The sequence below is a fragment of the Arvicanthis niloticus genome, chromosome 26, assembly GCF_011762505.2.
Source record: "Arvicanthis niloticus isolate mArvNil1 chromosome 26, mArvNil1.pat.X, whole genome shotgun sequence".
NCBI classification, from domain to species: domain Eukaryota; kingdom Metazoa; phylum Chordata; class Mammalia; order Rodentia; family Muridae; genus Arvicanthis; species Arvicanthis niloticus.
The window spans coordinates 13,822,322-13,846,976 of record NC_133434.1 but is presented as its reverse complement, the minus strand read 5'-3'; the positions used below and the strand labels follow the sequence as shown (position 1 = coordinate 13,846,976).

The following is a 24,655-nucleotide window of genomic DNA, read 5'->3' as shown; positions in this document are numbered from 1 at the left end:
CAAATGACTGGACCTGGGAGAATCCAACAAGGCTTGGTCGTCTTGTCACTTATTTAGTATGGTCCTCAGGGCCATATCAGCATCCTTGAAAGCTCCAGGTGTGTATAGCCTTCAAAAAGCCCAAGAAATCAAAATTCACACTCCAGCAAGAGCCTCGGGTGGTGCTATGCACAAGGACACTTGGGCAGTTCTGCTCTGGGGTTATAGGCTGCTCCTCCCTTTCAAGGTGTCCCTACTTCACCACCGGGCATTGAAATCCTCCCCAACCCGGGGAAGCCTGCTTGCCTTTCTTTTTCCAGGCAATGACAAGATGGGTCCCTCTGGATATGCTTCAGGATTTCAAGTTTGAACAAAACATCTCTTGACATGCCAGGCCTTTACTGAATTTTCATTTTTAATTTGCAGAGTCGTGCTAGCTACTCAGAGACCGCCTTCTCCTCCGTTGCCACCCACCCTCCCCCCTTTCCAAGTTCCAGCATCTTGCCTGCTCCCCACTTAAAAAAAAAAAACCCCACAGAAAACCCATGTGAAGACATCATTAGCAGGGACCATTTAATTAATTTAATAAATTAATCTTGGACTTTTTCATTCCTGTCTCCTTCCGAGACACTGGGCAGGATCACAAACACCCACATAAAATCCTCCAGCCACCAGAAGCCTCTTCTATTAATATTACTGCAGATGAATATCATTATTTAAGCTTCTAACTGGCTACCCTGCTGCCAGCCTGCCTGGCATCCCCCCTCCAGCACAGTGTGAAATCTCTAAAGCTAACATTTGACCTTGTCATTCCTCTTTTCTCCCTCAGTGGCCTCTACCACCTTCATAAAGGTGGGACCCTCTTTTCTTCAGGTGCTGTTAGAAAAGAGGAGAGATTGGTTATCACAGAGGTGGGGTCCCTGGGTGCCTGGGTGCCTGGGTGCCTGGGTGCCTGGGTGCCTGGGTGCCTGGGTGCCTGGGTGCCTGGGTTCCAGAGATCTTTAACACTCTGTCATCTATAGGGCAGCCCAGCAGAACAAAGGAACTTTCCACTCAAATGCTAGCAGAATCCTGTTGAGAGAAGTATGAGAGACTCTCCTTGGGTTGGCACATGAGGCCATCTGCCAGATGACAGACACCCCGCCCCTCCCCCACACCTGCCACCTTCCCTGTTCCCACCTGCTGCAGCCATGAATCGTAAACTTAAGGATTTCCTGATTGCAGCCACTTGCCCTCCGAGTCCCCATGCAGTCTGCTTTTTTTTCTACCCCTGCCTTTTCAAGATGGGAGGAATGAGAGATAGTCCCCAGGCCCATCCAGGGTGGAGGTGATAAGGGACTTTGGTACATGAATCAGAATTTCAGGTAAAGCCAGGCTCTGAAGAGAAAACTGATGAAACTCACTCCTACATTTCACTGGGAAGAGAAGTTATCTTCTGCAGGACCTGCTGGGTAATAGCCTTATAGGATGTCCTTCAACCTTGACCCCACCTCCAGCCATATGGCACAGCTGAGGGAGGGTATCTTCTCAGGCAGGGACAGCTGGCAGAGTCGATTCCTACCCCTAAGACAATAAACAGAATGCATCCCTCCCAGCCAGCTCTGTGACTCTTGGGACCCCAAATCACCATGTAGCATAGAGTCTTACAAGAACATGACAACATTATTCTGAGCCCAAGAGTGATAGAAACAGACAAACAACCCTCTCAGGGAAAGCTGAGAAGGCTAGATACTGGCTGGAGAAGATAGGACCTGGTCTTAACTGGTCCTGTCCTCATTCTACTGAAGAGGAAACAGACCCCCAAGAGCCAGGGCAACTTGTCTGGGACCCCACAATTCTTAAACGGCTTGAATAGAAATCAGACATTTCCCACTCTGCACCTTACCACAGTGTCCCCTGTTCCTCAGCTGAGGACTCTGCTTCCTGGCCAGCTCATCCATCCATTCGTATCACACATTCACTCACTTCCACAGTCCAATCATTGGTCAGGGCTGATAGGGACAAGTGGGGACAGACGAAAGCAGCTAACAGAAAATCCCTGAGGAGTCAGGTGTCTAGCACTGCTCCCCCCTGACCTTTCTTTGGTTAGTTTGGATCTTACCCAATTCCGTGGGAATTGGAGGCAGCCTGTGAAGACACCTGCAGTAACATGTGATAAGAACAGAGGTGAGGGAGGGAGGGAGTGTCGGTAACTGAGCAACAAGGACATCAGTACAGTGGCCTGACCATGGCTGCTCCCCGAGACACTAAGGACACAGGACTTCCAAGTGGAAAAGAGCAAAAGGCTTCCAGGGTGCTAGGCACTCTGCTGGCTCCTGAAGAGTGTAGAGCCTAGCCATCCAGAGCGGAGTACATCAGCAGTCACACGTCCATCAACTCTGCAAGTTCACGGAAGCTCAGAGAGGCCACAATGCCAACAGTTAGAAGAGGCTTTGCAGTTTATTTTAACACAGGGCTTAAGGACATATCTCTAGACGCAAACTTCCTTGATTTGTATCCTGGAGCTGCCACCTACTCTGGGAGGCTTTGGCAGGTCACTCGACATTGCTTTTGTGTGAGCAAAACAGCAAGTATCTGCAGAACTTGACTCCTAGGGACTGTTCAGTGTTAGCTGATTTTATTCTATTACTATTCACCCCCAAACAAGATCCTTAACACTGGTTGTAAAGGAGACAGTGGAGTGGGTATTCATGTCCACCGACAGGCACAGACAGAAGCAGATAATACGTGGACCAATGGTCCCTTTCTCTTTCCTTGGGGATGAGTAGTGAGGAGCCAATGTTGTGGATGTTAATCCTTCCTAAAGGCACCCCAAATGTCAAACCCTTTCTCTTCACCTGCATGTTCACTAATGCTCTTCCTAAAGGGCTTGAGTGTTCCCGGTTCCCCACGCTTGTTCTCTGATCAAAGACCAGCAGTCGGGTCCACACACAGGGAGAATGAAAGAAAGGCAGATCACACAGGGGATGCATGTGGATCTTTCCAGTCTCCCTCTTCCTCCTCGTCTCTCTTCTCAAAGCAGCCTGTTCCACTGCCAGCCAGCGCCTCACTCAGAACCACCTTCTCCCTCCTACACGGAGGTACGAAACCCATCAGTGCTTGTTTTTAGCTGAGAACAAACTGTTCACACATTTCATTACCTTAAAGAAAAAGAAAAAAAAAAGGAAAAGACAGAGAGAGGAAAGGGACATGTCGGGTGAAGCCACTTGTGTATCAAAAGCCAGAACTCAGTTCCATACGGAGGCTTGGAGTTAATGAGGAGGGAGAGAGAGAGAAAGAGAGAGAGTGGAGTTTCATTAAGAAAAGATCAGGTTTGGAAGGAGGTGGCCCTTTCTGCTTTGTGCTGGTCTCTCTGTGCCGATAAGAGGTGTTCGTGTAATGCACAATGCACTATGCAACGTCAACCTTGTTTCAGCCAATAATGTAAAAAGTGAAGGGTGCTGCTCTGACTTCAGATGTACGGGCAATGAGGTGCTTTTGCTGGGGCTGGGTGAGCACTCAGATCTTTAGCCAAAGGATGGGGCTGGAAGTCGTTGCCAAAGTGTTGTAAGCAGACTATGGAGGATGCCCAGGTGGCCCCTGGAGTAGCAGCTTCTGCAGCCAATGCCCAGAGGCCAGCATGGGCGATCGGCAGATGGGGACAGCCCATGTCGAAGCAGATCCCAGTGAGGTGTACAGCAGAGCCGGGACCTTCATGGTACAGAGGCACCTGGGGATCTGCAGGGGCTTCTTCAAGCTTTTCAGGACAGATGTATAGGTCATGTGTAGTGAGTGATATACATACACCAGGTGTGGAGGACGTTGCAGGAGTCAAGGTTTTGGAGTTGAAGAGCATCTACCTCAGAGGCCACATACTGAGGCTAGGATGAGGGGGCACACAGGAGAGTTGTCACTTGAGATGTCATCACTCGTTTAAGGCCACATGGAAAATGAATGGCCAGGTTGAGAGCTCAAGCCTCCTCAGACAGATGCTACTTTCTCTATTCAAGCAATCCATCCCCCGGCCGCACTGTCTCTGTTCAGGTTAACAAACAGCAAGGTGTGGTGGAGGGCCACTTGGAGGCAAAGGAAGAGCATGGCAAAAAAAAAAAAATGGGTGCAGGCAGCATGAGCTAGGTATATATCCCCAGGGGCAGGCATCTGTGGGGTCTCTATGGCCTCGCCTAACAAGACCTTGGTGGAATGAAAGACCTGTCTGTCAAGGGGATGGAGCAGCTGGGAGCCCCAGACTCAGAGTGTTTTTTCCTTCTATTGGCTGTGGTGGCAACTTTGAGCCATTCCTTATTTGCAGGTTTGCCCTGCTGGGTCGCAAGGGTCTGGCTAGGCAAGCTTTAGGTTCAAAGAGGTATTCAAAGTCTCTAAGTCTTATTATTTGCGGAAGTTGCTGTGATTTCTAGTAGAGTTATGCCCTCGGGACAATGACAGTGGACAGGTAGCATCTACAGCACTGAGCGCCTATCCTTAGAAAGCAGGGCCGGAACCCTGGAAGATGGGCTGTGTGTGGCCTTGCTCCACGGGGGACTTGCAGCCAAGGACTCCATCTGTGGTTTCACTCGTCCACCTGAACCCAGAAGTGGAGTGTCTTGAGACTGGGATACTGGGAAAGGAACTGGGGTGATGTGAGGTCCTGGATGCCTCCCCGACCAAGGATCCCTGCCTGCCTAAAGCCCTCCGTGGGTCAGGAGCTCTGAGCCCCACCTGACCTCCTGGTAGAAGGATTATGACTGGGGACCGGGGGAGGGTTCTTCTTGTTTGGGCTCAGTGATTAGAGACTAGCTCTCAAATTGCCATCCTGCCCCTGAACACTGAGCTTGTAAGTATCAGGTGTAAGCAGTTTCCAGCACAGGTGTGGGGCTGCCAGATCCAACCTCTGCACAGCAGGCAGCTGGCCCCATCACCTCAGAAGCAGAGCTGAAAGTAAAGACCCACCTTCTCAGTGCTGGTTTGCAGCTAACATTGGCCCTTTCGTCTCCCCTCCCCTCCCTCTTGGTCCTCAGTTCACACTACCCACCTCCCCTATTAAATAAAAGTTCACTCTCAACTGATTGTGACCAATCCAGTCACAGCCAGCAGTAAACAACTCTTCACAGGTTCATAGTTTCCTTTCCTAGGGTACCAGAATGGGATGGGTTAAAAGAGGCAGCCATATGCCTGGGAGTAGGGGGAGGAACAGAGCTGTCACTGGGGTGCCAGGGATTCTGAAATCTAACACAGTGGTCAGGGGCACTGTGGTCAGGATGGGGTAAGGGAGGGGAGGGCTTACTACCATGCCCTCTATAAGTGGCACCAGGGCGATACTTGTGAGGAAGATGGCTTGTGTGTGTGTGTCTCAGTGTCTCTAAAGAGTCTTCACACTGTGGTTCAAAAGTTGGTGATTGGGACACTAAGTGGGAGAGACTAGTGACCCACTGGGACCCACCACACTTCCGCTCTTTAAGAGTCTAGCTATAAGAGGATCTAGGTCTGTGGACGGTGTCTTGCATCCCACTCCTGAAGCTTCACTCCTAGTGTGTAGGAGCTGCTCAGAAAGTGGGCTGATGAAGCTAGGGAGGGAGGGAGAGAGAGAGAGAAGGAGGAAGGGAGGGAGAGAAGGTGGGAGGGAGAGAGAAAAAGGGAGAGAGGGAATGAGAGAGAGGGAGAAAGAGAGAGGGAGAGATGGAGGGAGGGAGAAAGAGGGAGGGAGGGAGAGAGGGAGAAGAAGGAAGAGAGGGAGAGAGAGGGAGAGAGGGAGGGATGGAAAGGGAAGGAGGGAGGGAGAGAGAAAAAGGGAGAGGGAGAGAGATGGAGAGAGGGAGGGAGGAAGGGAGGGAGAAAGGGGAGGAGGGAGGGAGAGAGAGAGAGAGAGAGAGAGAGAGAGAGAGAGAGAGAGAGGGAAACCAGTAGACAGAGTGGTAGGAAGAAAGCCAAACTGAACTACAAGAATTAAAGTAGGAGGCAGAAGTCAGGGGCCATCTGGATTCAGATTTGGATCTGTATTTGATTCTCCAATTTTCCTGCTCTCTTTCTTTCTCTCTCTCTCTCTCTCTCTCTCTCTCTCTCTCTCTCTCTCTCTCTCTCTCTCTCTCTCTCTTTCTCCTGGGGCTCAAACCCAGGGCCTTCTGCACACTTGACCACAGTTATACCCCACATGTAGTACACAGACTACTCTCTAACCCCTAGGAAGTTAACAGCATCCCACTTTTAAAAATGAGGAAATAAAGCAAGCTTAGATATAGTATAATCTTCACGGATAGAAGTAGGGGAGAAATTGAAAGTATGAATTATTAACATGACTGCTGAGGGAAGATTCTTGATGGCAGGTGCACCGTGTCCTTACACAAAGGGCCCCAGGGACATCAGGAGAAAATGACCAGATGTCTTGGACCTCTGACGTGACCACCATTGTTAGACTATGGCTGGACAAGCCTCAAGGTCCAGGGGGTCTAAAGGCAGCTGCATAGGCAGCTCTGAGCGTGGGCTGTGACTGCTCCCCTTCCCTGTGACAGCTGGGGGGGGGGAGAAGAGGCATACTGGGGAGAGAAAGCCCGCACCCGGAGAAGGAGTGGGAGACGAGGATAGATCCACAGCAGGAGCAGCCATAACATGGGAGAAAAGAATGGTGTCTGGGAAGATAATGACTCAGACTCTGGAGCGTAAAACTGCTACAGAGATGCCAACCCTGAGGGACAGAGCAGGCAGGGATATGGCTGGGTGCTCCTGGGAACCATTAAGGAAGGCACTTGGTTAGGTCCAGGAGCATAAATCCCTTTTACCTCCAGGTGGGGGCCACAGGAAGCCTCTGTTTTGCTCTTTGGCACAGGCCAAGCCTGCCATTTCCAACACAGGTTCTAAGCCCAAGCCGGACAAGAGTTAGAGGAAGGTATAAGAGTGTTTCTTCTGTCTCTTTAGCTCTACAAACCTCCCCTCCGCACATCTACAGCTCCAGTTTTAAGGGCGCCAGAAAGAAAACAGGCTCCCAGAGGTAAGGGATAGGGCCTCTGGCTGGGCTTCTCCTGGGACAACCTGTGTGACTTCAGACAATCCTCTGAACCTCTCTGTGCCTTCTGTCTGTAAGGAAAGGATACTCAGTGCAGATTTGCCTTCTCTGCCTTAAAGGACAGAACAAAATAAAAGCCCTAAGGGACATAGAATCCAGCCCATTCGAATCTCCTTCTAGACTTCTTGAATGTAGTAAATGGCACCCAGGGTTATGAAGATTATCCTGATTTTCTCAGAAGCCAGCAGTAACTGGCAGGTGATCACCTCTTCTTGGCTGGCAGCTCTCAAACTCTCCCCTGGAGGCCAAGGAACCCTTTCAGGTGGGATTCCAGGAAGGAGAGGTGGGCTCTGGAGCGCTGAGTGGGAGAGAGGCTAGTGGCACATACTCCTCATGGCCCAGGAAACAGCAGAGCCAGGGGCTTTTGTTCTCCTGCCTTCCCAGAGCTTCCATTTCTAGGAGGTGACCCCAGGACATGACAGCCGACACAGAGGTCTCAGGCCCTTAACTTCACAGACACAGCCTTGGAGATGTCCCAGGAAACAAACCTGCAGACAGCTGTTCTCAGTAAAGACAAACAGTTCTTCAGCCCAGGCTTGTCCAACCTTGACAGTGTAACAGGAAGTCACTGGCCACAAAGTTCACACTCAAGAACCATGCCCAGAGTTATGCAAAAAAGAAACAATAATTACAAAAAGGAGAAACCCTTCATAAGTTTTTAAGTTTATGAGTTTGTTTGGGGCCACATTCTTACTAGTCTCAATTGCGCAAAGATGAGGCTGGGCATACCTTTCAATTGAAGTGCTGAAAAGACCCATAAAAAAAAAAGTCCAGTAGGTGTGGCTGCTTGCCTTTTGCTTTCAGGGTTCTACCCTTTCCAGCTCATTGGGACAGCACTACCTGGGAACCCATTAAAATGAGGCTGTTAGGAGCCACGTGATAGCATTCGCCATTACAAGATGGCGCGGGCATCCTGTCCTTCCACAAGTAAACAACTAACTACGCAGGTGCAAAAGGCAAAAGCGCGCCAAAGTCACTGCCCATCCCGGGGTGTATTATGGGTAATGAGTGAACAGCCAATCAGAAGTGAACACGCCACTCTAGGGTACATATAGCAGTGCCTTTTCCGGGCTTGGGGTCTTTCCGCTTCTGCTGATACAAGTATAAAGCCTCGCTGTGGTAACCACCCGAACACTGCTTCACGTGTCTCTTTCACGGGTGAAGGGGACACGGAGGGGCTCGGAACATGAGGCTTTATGCATTTTTAAGCACAGGTTAAAATGGATCCTCTGTCTTCCAAGGTCTCCCAGTCGGCTCTCTCACATTACTTGACAGTGCTCTGAAATCTGAAAAACATGGATCCAGAGCCTACTGCTAAACAGTGCATAGCAAGAAGCACAGATCTGCTCTAGAGAAAACCTTTCTGAACTAGAGAGAGAGCATAGCTAAATGCTTGCCGTTCACACACAAGGACCTGAGTTCCATCCCAGTACCCATGTAATAGTGAGCACGGCTGCATGTGTTTGAAATCCTAGCACCGAGGAGGCAGAGGGAGGAATGACACGGGGGGGGGGCGGGGGAGGAGGGGTACGTGGACCTTCCTAATAGCAGCTTATGAGATCTACTGGGGAGCATCTCTGGGGTGGGGGTGGGGTACAGGGCAGACATCCTCAGCATGAAAGGCAGTAATAGGATGTAGGAGCTGACTGCTTAGGTCTCTCTCTGCTTTGGAGCCTATATGAGCTGCTTAGAAAGGCCTGGAGTGGTGTGCCCTGCGCCCCGCTCCCTGCCCCCAGCTTCCCAGGCTGCTGGCAGTCTGGCTCCAATGCACCACTTCCATGGAACAGAGACCAGCAGGCTTAATTCACATTCTCCTGGAGGACAGGTATTTGCATCAGAAATTACCCTGGAACTTAATTCTGCATAATGTTTCTCAGACAAACGACACCCCTGAAACTCTTTACCAAGGCCAATAATAACATAACTGCGGAGAGAAATAATGAACAGCAGCTGGGGAGAGGGAAAACTGGGGAGGCGAGGGCAAGGAAGCAGCAGGAAAAGAGGCGGGCTTCCAGTCTGATGGAGTTTGTCCTTCCTAAAGTCACCAGCGCAATGCTCACGCCTAGTAGGTGCTCTATAGATAGGTTTGAAACTGTAGACTATACTGCAAAAATAAAAACTCTAAAAACAATATGGAGAGGAGGCAAGCTGCTTCTGTTCATTAACTACCTTATGAACCGATTCTTAATCCTGTGTTCACAGCGTCTCCCGGGTACTCAGTGTAAGTCAGTCACTGTTGGGCACTTTGGCCCCTGTCCTTGTGGCACACCAAGTCCTGCATTGATCTCACTGTGTACACAGACACAGATACAGACAGACACAGACAGACACAAACACTGACAGACACAGATACAAACAGACGCAGACAGACATGGACACACAGACTCAGATACAGACAGACACAGACAGACACAGACTCTGACAGACACAGAGACACAGACAGACATGAACACACAGACTCAGATACAGACAGACAGAGAGACAAAGACACAGATAGACACAGACAGACAGATACAGACACCAACACAGACACAGACAGACATGGACATGAACACAGACAGACACAGACACAGACAGACACAGAAACAGACAGACATGGACATACAGACTCAGATACAGACAGACACAGACAGACACAAACACTGACACACAGATACAAACAGACACAGACAGACATGGACACACAGACTCAGATACAGACAGACACAGACAGACACAGACTCTGACAGACACAGAGACACAGACAGACATGAACACACAGACTCAGATACAGACAGACAGAGAGACAGAGACACAGACAGACACAGACAGACAGATACAGACACCAACACAGACACAGACAGACATGGACATGAACACAGACAGACACAGACACAGACAGACACGGACATGGACATGAACAGGTTCTGGCTCTGGCAAGTTTAAAGGTAATGGTGTAACTCCTGGAAAGTAACCTTAGGCCTCAAAAGAAGAGGCATCCTAGGCTCTCAGCTGTCTCTTCTGGCTTTTCATTATCAACTATGTGGGGATTTGCAGTAGAATTCCCTTGAGGATTGCCCACTTCTGGGTGTCAGAGCTGGATGGGATGGTGGAAAACCCCTACTCAGCTCCATTCATTCATTTCAGAGAGAGAGAGAGAGATTTGAGAGGTGAGGGGTGGTGAGATCTATTCAAGGCCTGTCATCTCCCAGCCATGATTTGAATTTTTCTGCAAGGCAGGAGACTGTGGTCCACAGGAAGAATACAGTTTCTTTGAATCCCAATTTGATTCTCTTGTATTCCCCAGGGATTCCCTGGGAAAGAAGGAGGTCTGGAAGAGAGGTTCTGGCCCCTACTGCGTGCTTCAGTTAGGGAAGCTCGCAGGCCACCTACCAAAAACTCTCCATAGGACTCCCAAAGTAATATACCAAGAACATTTGGTCATGGCTGGGGGAATCAAAGACCGGGTCCCACAGATGCACAGAATACATTTAAAGCAAAAGGATGAACACACGGCAGACCCGAAAGCCCCCAGGAAGTGACATTTAGGATTATAATTATCTGTCTAAAGTGTTCGCACATCAAGGATGACATATGACGTATGGGTTCAGATGGGAAGCTTCCCGCCTGCTGGGGCCACTTCACACAAACAAGAGATGGAAGAAGATGAGTCTGGATGATGGGGTACCCCCAAGCTCTGCTATTCTTCATCTGGGGATCCACCCAGAGATGCAAATGCCACCTTCAGCCCATCATCACCAACCTTCCCCCTCCCCTCAACTCAGCCCAATTATGCGTGTTTACATTATGGTTACGTATAATTCTGCCATTTACATTCAACCGTAGATTTCTCTGTGTGCTCATAAAATATTAACATTGGAGGCCCGCTTGTTGCCGAAGTGTTTGTAATTTCTCTTCCCCATTATGGGCTTATTAATGATAATAATGCCGTTTCCCTGCTTAGGAGCCGGGGCTACCAAAATACAATCACTCATCAGAGCTGAAATATGACAGCGAGAAGTCGGATTCGTTCCCTGCTCGGCATTTAATCTTAATAACATTTTATCTCGGACGACAAGTGTGTGTAAGTTGTTTAAAAGCCACAGCAACTTCCACACTATGTGTTCAGGGAGAAGCACAAGGCAGGAACTAGGGAGACCATTTGTCCTCTCTTCTCTTCCACCTCTTGTCCCCAGAGACACCTCTTGTCTTGCTCTGCTCATCACTTTTATCTCCCATGATCCCACCCCTCCCCCATTGGAAGTGAGATCTACCCTTATTAGGTGGGTGAGTTGCGGCAGACACTCGAGGGGGAACACCCTTCGCCCAATTTCTGTTCAGCATCACTGCTCGGGAAGGATTTAAAAAAGAAAACCTGTGAGAAGGAGAAGTGCTTAGGAGTCAGTCCATCAGCCTCAGAAAACACAACGACTCAGATGGTCTCTATTAAAAATAAGTAAGTTCATTTCAGCAGGAGAGCCGGGCCCAAGGGAGTGTGAAGACTTTAAGGCATGCCTTTCCCCAAGGCAAGGAGGCCCATAATACAGCCCCTGAGCAGGTTCTTTCCTGGCTGGATCCCCTCCTCCCCAGACTGTGGGGCTCTGCCTCTCTCCTGCTTTCCTGCCACCGCTACATCAGAAGCTTTTGCCTGAGGTGACTTCCCGGTGGCTGAGCAGAGAGAGAGTCAATGTTTCCCATCTATCATCTGCTCTCATGGCATGAAAACCCAAGGTGGGTTTTCTCTGGATCCTAGTGAGGGAAAGGTCACCTTTGGTACATTTGACTCCTCCTGCCTCCCCTGAGTACGCTGAGCTTTGGGGACAGCCCACCAACTAGATGGCATAACTAGACGTTGATTAGAATTTAGAGCAGCAGCTGACTACCAGGGGTTTACATGCACGCAGAGGGGCTGCCATGCAAAAACAAGAGAGGCTGAACTTAAAACCCCAGCACACACAGATTAAAACAAAACAAAACAAAACAAACTAACTAACAAACAAACAAACAAAAACCAGGTGCAATTGATGCTAGCAGATCCCCAAGTCCTACGAAAGACTTTATCTAAAAAAAAAAAAAAAAAAGACAGGAGTGAGGCCCAACAAGGTCTCCTTGGTGCTCCTGAGAAGTGACCTCTGGCCTGTAACATTCCTGTGTGTGCTACTAAACATGTACACATACTCCCACACACGTGAAATCCTGGGCGCTGCGGATCTGCAATCAAAATCAGAAGCCAATAACCATCCGGTGACCTACACAGTTGGGCTGCTGGGTCAGGGAACTTCATGGATAACTTGTAGGACCCTTCTCGGTACCAAAATCTGCTGTCTTACTGGCTAAGTTCTGTCTGTCCTCTGATTCATCTGAGCCTGGCAGCATCCGTACCACGTGCTGATTATCTTTAGAATTCTTTACTCTCTCCAGAGTCATGGCTTCTGTTTTCTGAAGTATTTGTGTCTCAGGAAATGGCATTCCAAGATCCCTGCCATCCTGAGTACCAGCCTTTAAATAGTCGGTTTATTAAAGTGCTTCACTCCTAAAGCTAGGGTCCTATTTTCCCTGCTTGGTGCAATGGACAGGAATCACTGAACCGTCTGCTTTAGATTCATGTATGTGTGTTTAGTGTGTATTTAGTGTGCGTTTAGTGTGTATTTAAGTGTGTAACGTGGGTGTGCTGTTTTTTGATTCTTAATTTCATCCATTCAGCCCAAGAATGAACTACGTACCTGACTGTGGCTGCCCTAGAAGCTGAAGAGGACCTAAGATCCTCTCATAAACATTTGCAAGCCTTTCCTGTCCGAGCTTCCATCAGATCTGGCTCTCCCGAGTCAGTACTTACAGGATCGATTTTTTGGAAACTCAGTGCAAGGTGTTCCATTTATCCCCATTAGGTTCCATTGCTTTCCTTTTAGCTTGGTGTTCCTGCCTGAAAGGCATTTCAGATCCTGATTCGGGAGCCCACAGAGTGGCTATCATTTTTGCCGTCTGTGACATCCACTTATCTGAAAAGCACGACTTCTGGCTTGGCTCAGAGCTTCCTGTGTATCTAAAGGGGCAGGGTCACTAGAAGAAGCCCTGATGTCTCCCTCCGGGAGTCCGTACCAGCCCTCATACAACACTCTTTGGGCATGCTTGAATAGCATGCTACACTCCCAGGAACTTCAGGGAAAGAACCCAAATGCTGGAAGAAACAGACCAGCACCTGGTTATGCTTGTAATTAGTGGTGCTCCCTTCTCAGAATGATGCTTTGGGGCTCCCGTTCTCTTTGTTGATGAGAGAGACTTGGATGGGATAGCCTGACATTTCTTCCAGCTTAACCTGGTGAAGATGTTTTTCAATCTAGTCCACCAAACACCTTGAGGGACTTAAAATATTTTTTAATCACCCTGGGCCAACATGCTGTGTCTTCCTTCTGTCCTGGGTCTTTATGCAAACAAGAGTCATGGTTTGGGGATAGTTTTTTTTTTCCCCCAGTCCTTTTCCAAATACAGTGTGGCTATGTGCAGAGGAAAGAACCTCCTCCCTTTGCTATATTGAGACTCAGTCCCTTTGTCTCTCAGTCTCTGTCTCTCTGTGTCTCTGTCTCTCTCTCTGCATCCATCTACAAACTCCCAACATTTATGTCTCAAAATAAAGAGAAAGTACCCAGTACAGAGTACCTTAGGTGTACCACACTGCTATGCCATCTACTTCTACCTGAGTACTGGCTAGGTGTTTTGCAATGGGGAAAGGCAAAGCTTCACTTTAACAAGCTGAGGAGACACCTGCTTCTTTAAATGACCGACATGGCCTGGATATGGGAACCCAAGTCGAACGGGAGCTCACCGTGGACCATTCATTCCGGCCGGAGTCAGACTGATCCGAGAAAGAAGTGTGGAACAGACAAACCTCCAACTACCTCCTCTGTGAGGCAAGCATGAAGGTATGAGTTATTTCTCTACCGGTGAAGGAAGCCTAGGGCACTGGGTATGCCACTAAAGACGAGGCCAGAGGTCTTCTGGAGCCAGATGGCTTTGAACTCCCCCACAACCCCAAGGATCTGAACTTTGGTTTCTAAATGACTGGAAGATTGGGAGGATTCAGGACATAGTGGCAGAGCAGGCTTCAAAAGGCAACTGAGAGTCAGTTGTTGAGTGGATGGAATAAAAGAAAGATACTACAAGCAAAACAATAAGAATTTAAAGGAATGATTACAAAGTTCCGAATAGGAGTAGTGACAGCAAGACAGAATAGGGAACCCACAGCTTTCGAAAGGCAGAGTCATGGAAGAGATGCCTCTTCCTCCAGAAAGGTAGGTGCACCTAATCATTTATTTTGTGTGCATATGAGTATGTGGTGTGTCTGTGTGTATGCATATCTGGTTGTGTGTGGATACATGCCTGTGTGTGCAGGCTGTGTGTGTGTGTGTGTGTGTGTGTGTGTGTGTAGCCCTGAAGTGAATGTCTAATGCTTTCCTTGATCACTCTCTTCCAAGTATCCTGAGGAGGCGTCTCAATATACAAATCAGAGGTAGTCTAACTAGCCAGCTTGCTTTGGGAATCTCCTGTCTCCACTTCTTAAGTGACAGAATTACAGGTGGGTCATCAAACCAGCCCAACGTTCATGAGGATGCTGGAGCTCTGAGCTCTGGTCCTGATGTTGTATGGCAAACACTTTACTCACTGGATCATTTCCTAGCCTCTGATTGGGTTAATCAAGCTAAGGAAAAAAGGAACAAGAACAGAACTGACCTAAGAGAGGTTGTGAGCTTATTTGGAGACACACTGGTGATGCTTAGGATTTCAGATGTATAGATTGGGGCTATCAGTCTACAAAGAATAATTACAGTCGAGAATGAACTTCCCAGTTTGGCTTGATGGTACAAAAGGCTGAGGCAGGAGGGTGGCAGGTTCAAGGCCAGCCTTAGACAACCTAGTAAGACTTTATGTCATGATGAAAAGTGAGGACAGGGCTGAGGCTGTGGTTTGAGGTAGAGCACGTGCCTAACACATTCAATGCCCTGAGTTCTGTTCCTAGCATATCGGAGGGGGAGTGGACATCTTACTCAGAGGACCTATGGAAAGTAAGACAAGAGGAGAGGACTCAGGACTGAGCCTAGGAGGAACCAGTGTGCAGGAAGGGACGGACACATACACACCACACACACACACACACACACACACACACACACACACACAGAGAGAGAGAGAGAGAGAGAGAGAGAGAGAGAGAGAGAGAGAGAGCCTAAAATGTATTTTATCTGTGAGCCATGATAGGGTAGGGACGTTCAGCAAATGACAAGTGTTATAACCCTGAGAGGAGGTGAGAAATTCAGGGGACAAGGACCATGGGAAAAGAGGCTACAGTAGCCACTGGAAACAACCTAGATAATTCTCCGGTGGTGTGAGGTCAGTGAGGCTAGCTTAAAATCCTACCTCATCACACACAGCTCTGTGGTCCTGAGCAAGCTCTTCATTCCCTGAGCCCCCATTTCTTTAACTATAACTATCAAGTCAGCTATTGTTGGGAGTAAGTATGTTAAAAGTAAAGTGGCTCAAGCATATAGTAGGTGCTCAGTAAATGCCACTAAAACTCAGAAATGTGTAGTCACATCAGAAACGTGTAGTCAACATTGGAGAACAACTTGGAAAATAACATCAAAACCTTTTAGGCAGTATGAGAAGATTCTAAGGCTGGAGAGGTGGCGTTGTCAGTTAAGAGCACTAAATGCCCTTCCAGAGGACCTGGGTTTGATTCCCAGCACCCACATGGCAGCTCACAGCCCCAGTTCTAGAGGATCTAATGCTCTTTTGGGGCCTCTGTGGGCACTGAACCCACATGGTGCACAGACAAACACACAAACACTTATATACATAAAATAACAAGAAATTAATTGTAAAACAGATCATTATGAGAAAATATATACATCGGAGAAGCCAAAATTGGGGATGTAGGTAAGAAAGAGAAGTAGGGTCACTCATCAGAGGGAAGGGATACCTAAGACAACATGGGAAGATAGAAACTCGAAGCCCAGGCTTGGCTGGTGTCTTCAGACTTCCTGACAACTATCTGGGAGATGGCAAGTGGGAACTGGGAACATGAGGCTGGGGCATGCTGCTGGACCTCACCCTTCTTAGCTCAGGTTTTCAGATTCCAATACTTGCTAAGGAGGCCAGGCTGACATAGGGGATGAAGAGAGAAAAAGGTGGACTAGGCAAGCAGCTGAAGGCAGAACAGAGTGGAAAACAAGAGTTCCCAGGGCTGGTGAATGGAGCCAGGCACTTACCAAGGGCTTTTTGATCCCTAAAGGGGAGTTAAGAGTCCAGTGTTCAGAGAGCACACATGGGACGGACCTAAGCCCCGTGCACATTTGTGACAGTTGTACAGCTGGGTCTTTGTGTGAGGCTCCTAAAGCAGGATCAGGGGCTGTCTCTGACTACATTGCCTCACCTAAGCTCAATAGACATCTAACCTTACTGAATTTGATATGATGATTGACATCTATAGGAGGCCTACCCTTTTCTGAGAAGAAGAGGTGCATGGAGGTAGGGGAGAGGAGAGGGAGGGACTGGGAAGAGAGGAAGGAGGAGAAGCTTCAACTGGGGTGTAAAGTAAGTAAGTAAATAATTTAAAAGGGGTGGGGCAGTCCCGTCTGCTTTGGGCGGGGGCAGTCGCCTAGGAATACCCTGCCTGACTTGGGATCAGTAGCTCTGTAGGCCTGGTTTCCCTCTGGCTGGGGCTTCCCCAGTGCCTGCCAATGCACGTGCTGTCAAGTGCCTGTTTAATTGCCCTCCCTTCCTGGTGATCTGGACCTGTACGGAGACATGGGGGCTGGAAACGCTAATCAGCAATGCAAGATCCACTCACTCCCAACATGTAAATTCCTGCCCTACACCTTGGAAAAGGACATCTTCTGTGCCCACCCATTAATAGTACAACCTCCCTTGTCATTAGAGGCCGCTGCTGGCATTTAAACAGCCCGTGAGCCCCACCCCCTCCTTGGACTCTTCAGGGACTAATGGGACACCTTACATTTAACAAAGGCCATCTATTTGCCGGAGCCTCCCCCACGAATAACTCAGGTGGCCTTCAGTTTCTCAGTAGCTCAGATGTTTTCACCATTTGGTTCCTCATTTTATCAAGAAGAGAACAGTGGCTCAGAGACGTTAGATCACTAACCCAAAAGCACACAGCATAGAGTCGGCTTTGTTGGGATCAATCCCAGATTCAGGTCAATTCCTCCTCTTATCCACATCTTCCTCCTGTGCTGGCTGTGGCTCTGAACTCCTCTTCTGCAAGGTACCAACTGGTGACTGTCCCCTCTGATTACTGTATTCTGGACTTTATTTCTGCTTGTGTGCAGTGAGGTGAAGTTGACCTCACGATCCTTTTGTGATTGGCTGACTTTCACGCACCATCCCCCTAGTCACGTTTCCTTCCTTTTTAAGGCTGAGTTATGTGCCTGTTGGAGGGACACATCATGATTTGTTTATCCAGTCACGCGTCACCAATACTTATATTGCGCCTTCGGCTGTGATCACCATGGTCACTGTGAACATGAGTGGCCAAATACCTCTTTGAGAATACTTTCGGATCTTTTAGGTATATCCAGAATCGCAAATTTTGGATCGTGCGATAACTTTATGTGTAGAAACCACCACACTGGTTTTTGTAGGGCTATGCTACATTCCAGTTAACAGTATATGAGAGTTCCAGTGTTCCCCCCCCCCCCACACACACACCATGTACTTGCCAACACTTGTTAGTTTCTGCATTTGGAAGAGTGTTTGCCCTCATGACTGTGGGGTGGCATGCCTTGTGGATTTCATTTGCATTTCCCTGGTAATTACTGGTGCAGGACATCATTCACCTGCTTGTCAGCTGTCTCTCTTTCTAGAACTTTCCATTTAGTCTGTTTTTAAGTCAGGCTGTTTCAGATTGGGACGTTTTACACACCCTGGTCCTCTGCCCTCTTTAGCTTTCCCTTTTACAGATTCCCAGGTTCACAGGAAGCCTGATCGATAGTGTGTAGGAAGCAGGAGGAGCCTTCCAACCCTGACATCTGGCTGTTCGCCCAGGCTTACAGTGTTGCTCACTTAGAAATGCCACTCAGAAGAGGTAGCTAACTCATCAGGTCACCAAGGTTCCTAAAACTTGATCTTGAACTCCTTGACCTGGGTGTCATCCATTAAGAAAACGGCTCAGGATGTAAGGACGGTCCTGGTGATGATCTTGCCTCTCATCACCAGGCGGAGCCACCAGAACCTTCCCCATCCAGCTTTCCAGCATCTGCCGTTTTGTGGCTTGTGGCCTTTCTCTTCTCACTTCCACATCCTTCCTGGGCTCTGAAGTCCCCTCTTTAAACACAACCATCCTTCTCTGGACCACACTCCTCTTCTGTGGGGGGTCAGAGCCAAATGCTCCTAGATGTTTATAGGGTGATTGTTCCTTTGGGCACCTGCCAAGGTCAACCCTTCCTCACTACCACCCCAGGGAATCCCTGACTCTGTGGTATTTTCCAATTTAGCAACTTCTTGAGTTGGGGTGAGTAAAACCTGTCTCAAAGATGCTAGCTGGGCTCCAAAAAGGTCGAGAGGCTCAATCCAGTCTTTCCAAACTACGACGCCATTCTCCTCTCTTGGAATGCCAAAGCCTATTCTGTGCCATTGCATGTCAGAAGACGTACTTTATTTGCTTTTTTTAGTTTACAGGATTACCCTTAAGAGATGCCTTGAGTCTCAGAAGACACTTTGGACTTAAAACAGCATCAAGTCTGTGACAGACTATGGGGACTTTTGAAGTTGGACTCAATGCATATTGTATTTGAGATAGCAACAGTCCTATAGTGAGACAAGGGTGCACTATGGTGATTTGAATGAGATATTCCCCATAAGTCTTAGGCTTTTGAATACTTGGTCCCCAGTTAATGATGCTATCTGGGGAAATTTAGGAGGTGTGGCCTACTGAGGGAAAGGTATCACTGGAATCAGGATTCAAGGTTAGCTTTTTCAGCTTCCTACTGAAGCTGCCTCAGACCTCTTTCTATCAGATTGGACCACACGGCTTTCTCCTTCATGCCAACAAAACCTTCCCATGCAGAGCCCCCTGAGTACGACTGTGTTCCTAGCACCCTGATGACATGAGGGCCATTCCATTTTCCTGCCCAGGAAAACTGCAGCTCCAAGCATAGGGTCAATACCAGGTCCAATGCAGGACATGTGATACCTGCTAATGAAGGACTGGTCTGCTTTGCTCTGTCAATCACTAGTACTCATAAAAAACAGGTTTCTAAGACCGCGATTGATGTGAGTCCTTGTCAAATGTCCCTTCTGCCCACCCCTCTGTACAATGTACCGACAATGGTGCATTACCAGAAGATTTCTGCCGGGGGTGACCCTTTAAAAGACACTAGCATTCCTTAAACATGGTATACCTTATTTCCTCTTTTTAAATGAGGTCAAACTGAAAAGAGAGAGAAGAGGGCTTGGCAGTGGGGCAGCGGTGGTGCCGGAGATGCCTGCCTGCTGAGGAATATGTCAACCTGGGTAGGATACATCCCCCGGAGAAAAAACAATCACAAGAGACAAATGGGCTTTGATAGCTCGCTCATGGTCAATTAAAAATCCCAATTAACACTTCTGAGAAATAGTTCAATATTCGTCAATGAGAGTAGGCTGCGTTGAGATGCATGTGGAGGCAGGTGGGAGAGGATGCTGGGAAGCTATGGAAAGACACCCTCTTCATCCTGCTTCAACAGAACTAGCAGCAGTTAGGTGGGGGCAGGGACCTGACTCTAGACTCTTCCCACTTTCAAGCTTATCCCTGCATCTTCAAACCAGTCTCTTGGAGGCAGCTCAGCCTCTTTGTCATGGTGCCTACTCCCTCCCTTCTACCACTCCTCATTTGTACCCCGCAGGGACCTGGTCCTACATGCAGCTTCCCTATCTGGCCTAAAGAAGTCATCATGTTCCTACTCTCAGTCTTAGTGACCCGACTGTCCCAGACAGACCATTCATGCCAATGCAATGCAAATGCATGTCCAGCATCATAAACTTTCTTGTTCTGTGTCCTGCTCCCCATGGACAGTCCAGTGGATGAAACCACTTTGTACAGAAGCCTGGTTCCCCATCCTTCTCCCAACACCTTGGCTAGGGCCTAACCACGTTCTGTTTCGCTTGCCTCTTTCTTTTCTGGCTCCCCAAATGACTCTCTTCTCCCTTGCAATACCAATGTCTCTAAAATGCAAATAGGGTCCTGTTGACACCCTGTCTAAGAGAAGCCAGTAGTGCGGTTAGATGTTCAGACACTTCCCTATGCTTTCCCTTTTTCATCATCTCTCTCCTTTGATTCAGGATATCTCTTGTTGGTATGGAACTCACCAAGTAGGCTAAGCTGGCAAGAAATGATCTTGCTCTGGGATGGGCTTGTTGGTCACTGAGCCCCAGGGATCTTCTTGTCAGTGCTAGGGGTTACAAGTCACCCACCATGTCAGACAGTTTTACGTGAGTTCTCCGCCAAACTCAAGCCCTCATACATTTACTGACTGAGCTATATCCCCAGTTCCAGAGTTGTTGGTAATGCTCAGATAATCCTTTGTGAATCTGGCTGTCCCCGTAGCCCATACCTCCTACCAGTCGCTGGACTCCCTCTCATGTCACTCTCCGCCGCTGAGCAATCTGCCCTTCTACCAGAAGTTACCTTGAACTCCGCCTACCTCAGGAAGCCCTCTTAGGCTGCTGGTCCTCTCTCTATCTTGACATGGGCTATCTCCTGTATGTTCCCTGTGCTTGTTTACAGCTTGCAGTCCCCTCACTACACCATAGAGTTGACGTTGAAGGCCAAGCCCCTGTCTTCTGTCTATCTCCTGACACACAGTAGCTTTCGGTTGTAGGCATTCGTGAGTGTTCAATACAGCTTTAAAGACTTTGTAATTATCAAGTTTTTGTGACTCCGACAGTACTACCCATTGGGTTTCATTATAAAACCAGAGGTGTTTTATTTTCATTTTAACAGTTGGCAACTTATCAGTGGTCTTAATTGTTTATGTGTCTTCCCTTAAATCAACCCCAGAATGATGTAGAAGCCCCATCGTTAAAGAATTTTTTTTTTTTTTGCCTCACCCCTATTGTAAAACAGGAGGCCTCTTGGAATGCAAATAACCATCTCCTAATTTGGCTACTTGTAAGTTGGAATTTGAGGGTTTCCTAAATTAGCAGTGCAAACTTGCAGTTTCTCTGGAAATGGCGTGATGGTTGTAGCTCAGAACTTGAAGGCGCTGAGAGAGGGGCTCAGAATCTGGAGCAAGAGGCAAACCTATGGCCACTGGGGAACAGAGGTCGGGCGGTGCAGAATGCTGGAGCCCCAGTAGGCAGAGCAGTGCCTTTGAAGGCTCACAGCTCAGTCTCCAACTCTGAGCCACTCCTGGGCTATTAGATTGCAACCTTAACCAGGGGACCTGTACTACCTCATGCTCTGCCTAAGAGGGGCTACAAATATCTTATTCTTTCCCTTTCCCGCTATTCAGATCTCTGTCTGGTCTTTGCTTTGGGCTCCACCCAACACCTTCTCCTTGTCCCACACTCTTCGATTCTGACCTGGGAGATGCTGCTTACCAAACAGCTGGGAAATATTGACATCAAACCACCCAACTACTTCTAAGGTTGCTAGGTTTTGGGTCCCAGGAACCATCAGTTTCCAAGTGACTAAGGGGGATTTTAGCCTCATTTGTTTGACTTATCAAAACTCAAAATAGGAATCTTCACCCACTCCTGATAAAACCTGGAAAACCCAGAAGCAAAGTATCCCTTCTGGTCAGGACAATCCCAGGCAGAAGAATGGAAGAAGTGAGTCGGTTGCCCTCGAGGACTGTGGTACCCTGAGGTGCAGAGACTTATACCAGGAAACGTCCTCACTGCCCGGCCCAGAACTGTGCACCTTGGGTCAGTCTGAGACCCACTGCAAAGGAAGAGAAGCAGTGACAGCACTGTGAGAGTCTTGACCACTGCCATCCCAGTTCTGCAGTGCAGACACTGTGCCCACCCTGGCCAGCTCTGCTCTGGCACTCTCCAGTTTCTTCCTCGTTAAGTAATGTTATCCCTATTCTGCACCCAGGACACTGAGACTTAGAAAATTAGGTAATTTGTCTAAAATCACAAAACATCACTGGGATCCATTCATGCTGTTAACATCTGTGTGGAAAAGAGAAGGTAAGATGGACAGGGAGAGGAAATGGACGAGAAAGAGGGAGAGAGGGAGGGGAGGGAGGAAGGGAAAAGAGGGAGGGATATAGGGAAGGAAGTGGGGAAGAAAGGAAGGGGAAGGCAGCAAGGAGTAAGATGATAATGAAACGAGACAGACAGAGAGAGAGAAAGAGAGAGAGAGAGAGAGAGAGAGAGAGAGAGAGAGAGAGAGCACATTATCATTCTTCAGACTTCTTTCCTATAAACTTAAAGAGTCTTAATTTCTTTCCCTTTCTTTCTTGAACCCAACATAGAGTACTGGTAGCCCTTTCCTGACTGCCATCTTACCTTCTCGGCTTCCTTGGACATACTCACTTAAGACCACTTCTTAAAAGACAGGTGTCAATATTCCTCAGGAAAAGTCTGTGACTGCTGCCCCACACCACGACCAAGCTGGGCAGATTGGCAGGGAGGACCAGGAGCCGCCGGGAGGAAGGCTGAGCATGGCTTGACACTTAACATTCCTTCTAGTGACTCCAGCAGGGAGCCCCAGTGCTGAGAACATATGTTCTCTTGTTTCGGCTCCAGCCAAAGGGAAAAGGTAGGTGTCACGCACACCCACACCCCAGGAACAATGCAAGTATTAATAACTGTTTTAATTGTACTCGCGTCTCAGCATATTTCCCCCGTGGTACCTCAAAAGCCATTTATTTTGGTACCTCATAGCAGGGATGGTACTATCCACTGGGGGCCCAGCCAGGCTGGTGGTGACTAATAGAGAAGCCTCCATTCAGAACAAGGCTGCAAGTGTGGCTCCATTTCCCTGGTGCACATTAGGTGGGTGGTGGAGACAGTGAGCTACGTGGAGTTCTGTCGGTGTACGTGTGTGCCCCGGATGTGTGTGTGTGTGTGTGTGTGTCTTCCATTTGACTTTCAGTACCCACGAGGGAGTGAGGCAAGTCTGGGGGCTGAGGAGGGGCGGGGAATGCAGATAACCCCCTACAATGCAGAATCTAAAAATAGCATGCACTTGCCTTTGACTTGCAATGTATGATTTTTTTTCTCCCCGCCCCCCCCCCCCCCCGCAGACTCACCTTTCTAATTTTATTTTGCTTAGGCTGTTATTAAAATGAGTTTGCAGTCTCAGATAGAACTTTGATGGCTCTAGAACGTGGGAGGAAGGAGGTGCCCAGTGGCAAAGAACTCCAGCCCTAGAATCCCCTTGTTCCTTGGACAAATAGTCTTAATGGAAAATCAGCTTTAGGCGTGAATTCTCTTTTCCATTTAAGAGATCATCCCTTTTCCCTTTTGTTAGAAAGAAGATGTTTTCTGCTTCCAAACAATGCAGAGAATTTTGTCTCTTGCTAAAAATTCCTCTTCTTGAAGACCAGCGCGTGAATCCCAGAACTCATGTGAAGATGGCTTTTTCTGTAACCCAGGACTCCTATGGCCTGACAGGAGCCAAAGACAGAAGCCTGAGGCCCAGCTAGCTGAACACTGAGCGACAAAAAGATGCTGTCTCAAATAAGGGAGAATGCTGTAGTGAGCCGCTGTGGCTGCACACGTGCGTTTTTCCAACATGGCGCTGGCCACATGTTTCCCCAGCAATAAACAATCATTCTGCGCAGCTGCTAGGCAGAAAGAGCGCCAAACCACTGGCCTATCCCGAGGCGTAATATTGGGTAGTGAGCAAGCAGCCATTCAGGAGTGAATACGTCACTCTAGGGTGTATTTAAGGGACCCTCTTCCGGTTTCTTGGGTCTTTCCGCTTTATCGTGTGCAGTAGTAAAAAGTTCCTCGTGGCAGTAAACCCGACTATCGCCTCCTGTCCTTATTCGCGGGCGAAAAGGGATTTTGGGGGCGCGCGTTACAGAATGCAAGGACCATCACTGAGATTGCCCTCTGACCTCCACACATGAGTCGTGGCATGTGTATACCTACCTTTGGCATACCCATTGCACAAACACACACACACACACAAAATTATCAGTATTCTCACTCCATCCTCTTATTGGCGGGACTTGTCTTCAACAACCGCTGATGCATTGAGTAGGCAGAGTGACCTATGAGCTCTCAGAGATTGGTGGAAAGCAGAGGGCGTCCCACCTCCGTGTGTTTTACTTAGGGAAACCACAGAGAATCAAGGGAGCCCCTCTTTTATTGACCTAGATCCATGTGTATGCTGGCCATCCATCTGGTTAGGCTTCTATTTCCTGTCCAATGGACTCGTGTAGTCTTTGCTTGAGGAAGCTTTCCCTAGTTTGTTTTTTCTTATTGTTTTCCTGGGGCTTTTTGTTGGTTGGTTGGTTGGTTGGTTGGCTCAATAATTTTAAAGAAGCCTTTCCTATTTTATGCAAAGGCAAACAAAAGGCCGGGGTACCTGAAGACTGTGAGCTCATGTCACTGCTACCTCACCCATGTCTCTCAGCTGACCCAGTCCCACAGAGGAAGGTGACTGGAGTGCAGGGTTTAGTTTGACTAATCTAGCAGAATTAAGGGCTGAGA

At 48.4% G+C, this 24,655-nt stretch overlaps 1 protein-coding gene across 3 annotated transcripts in view; it reads right to left on the bottom strand.

Moving 5' to 3' along the window:
- Positions 1–24,655, bottom strand: part of Dscaml1 (DS cell adhesion molecule like 1) — a 321,523-nt gene that overhangs the window by 208,166 nt on the left and 88,702 nt on the right. The gene's annotated exons all lie outside the window — the stretch shown is intronic.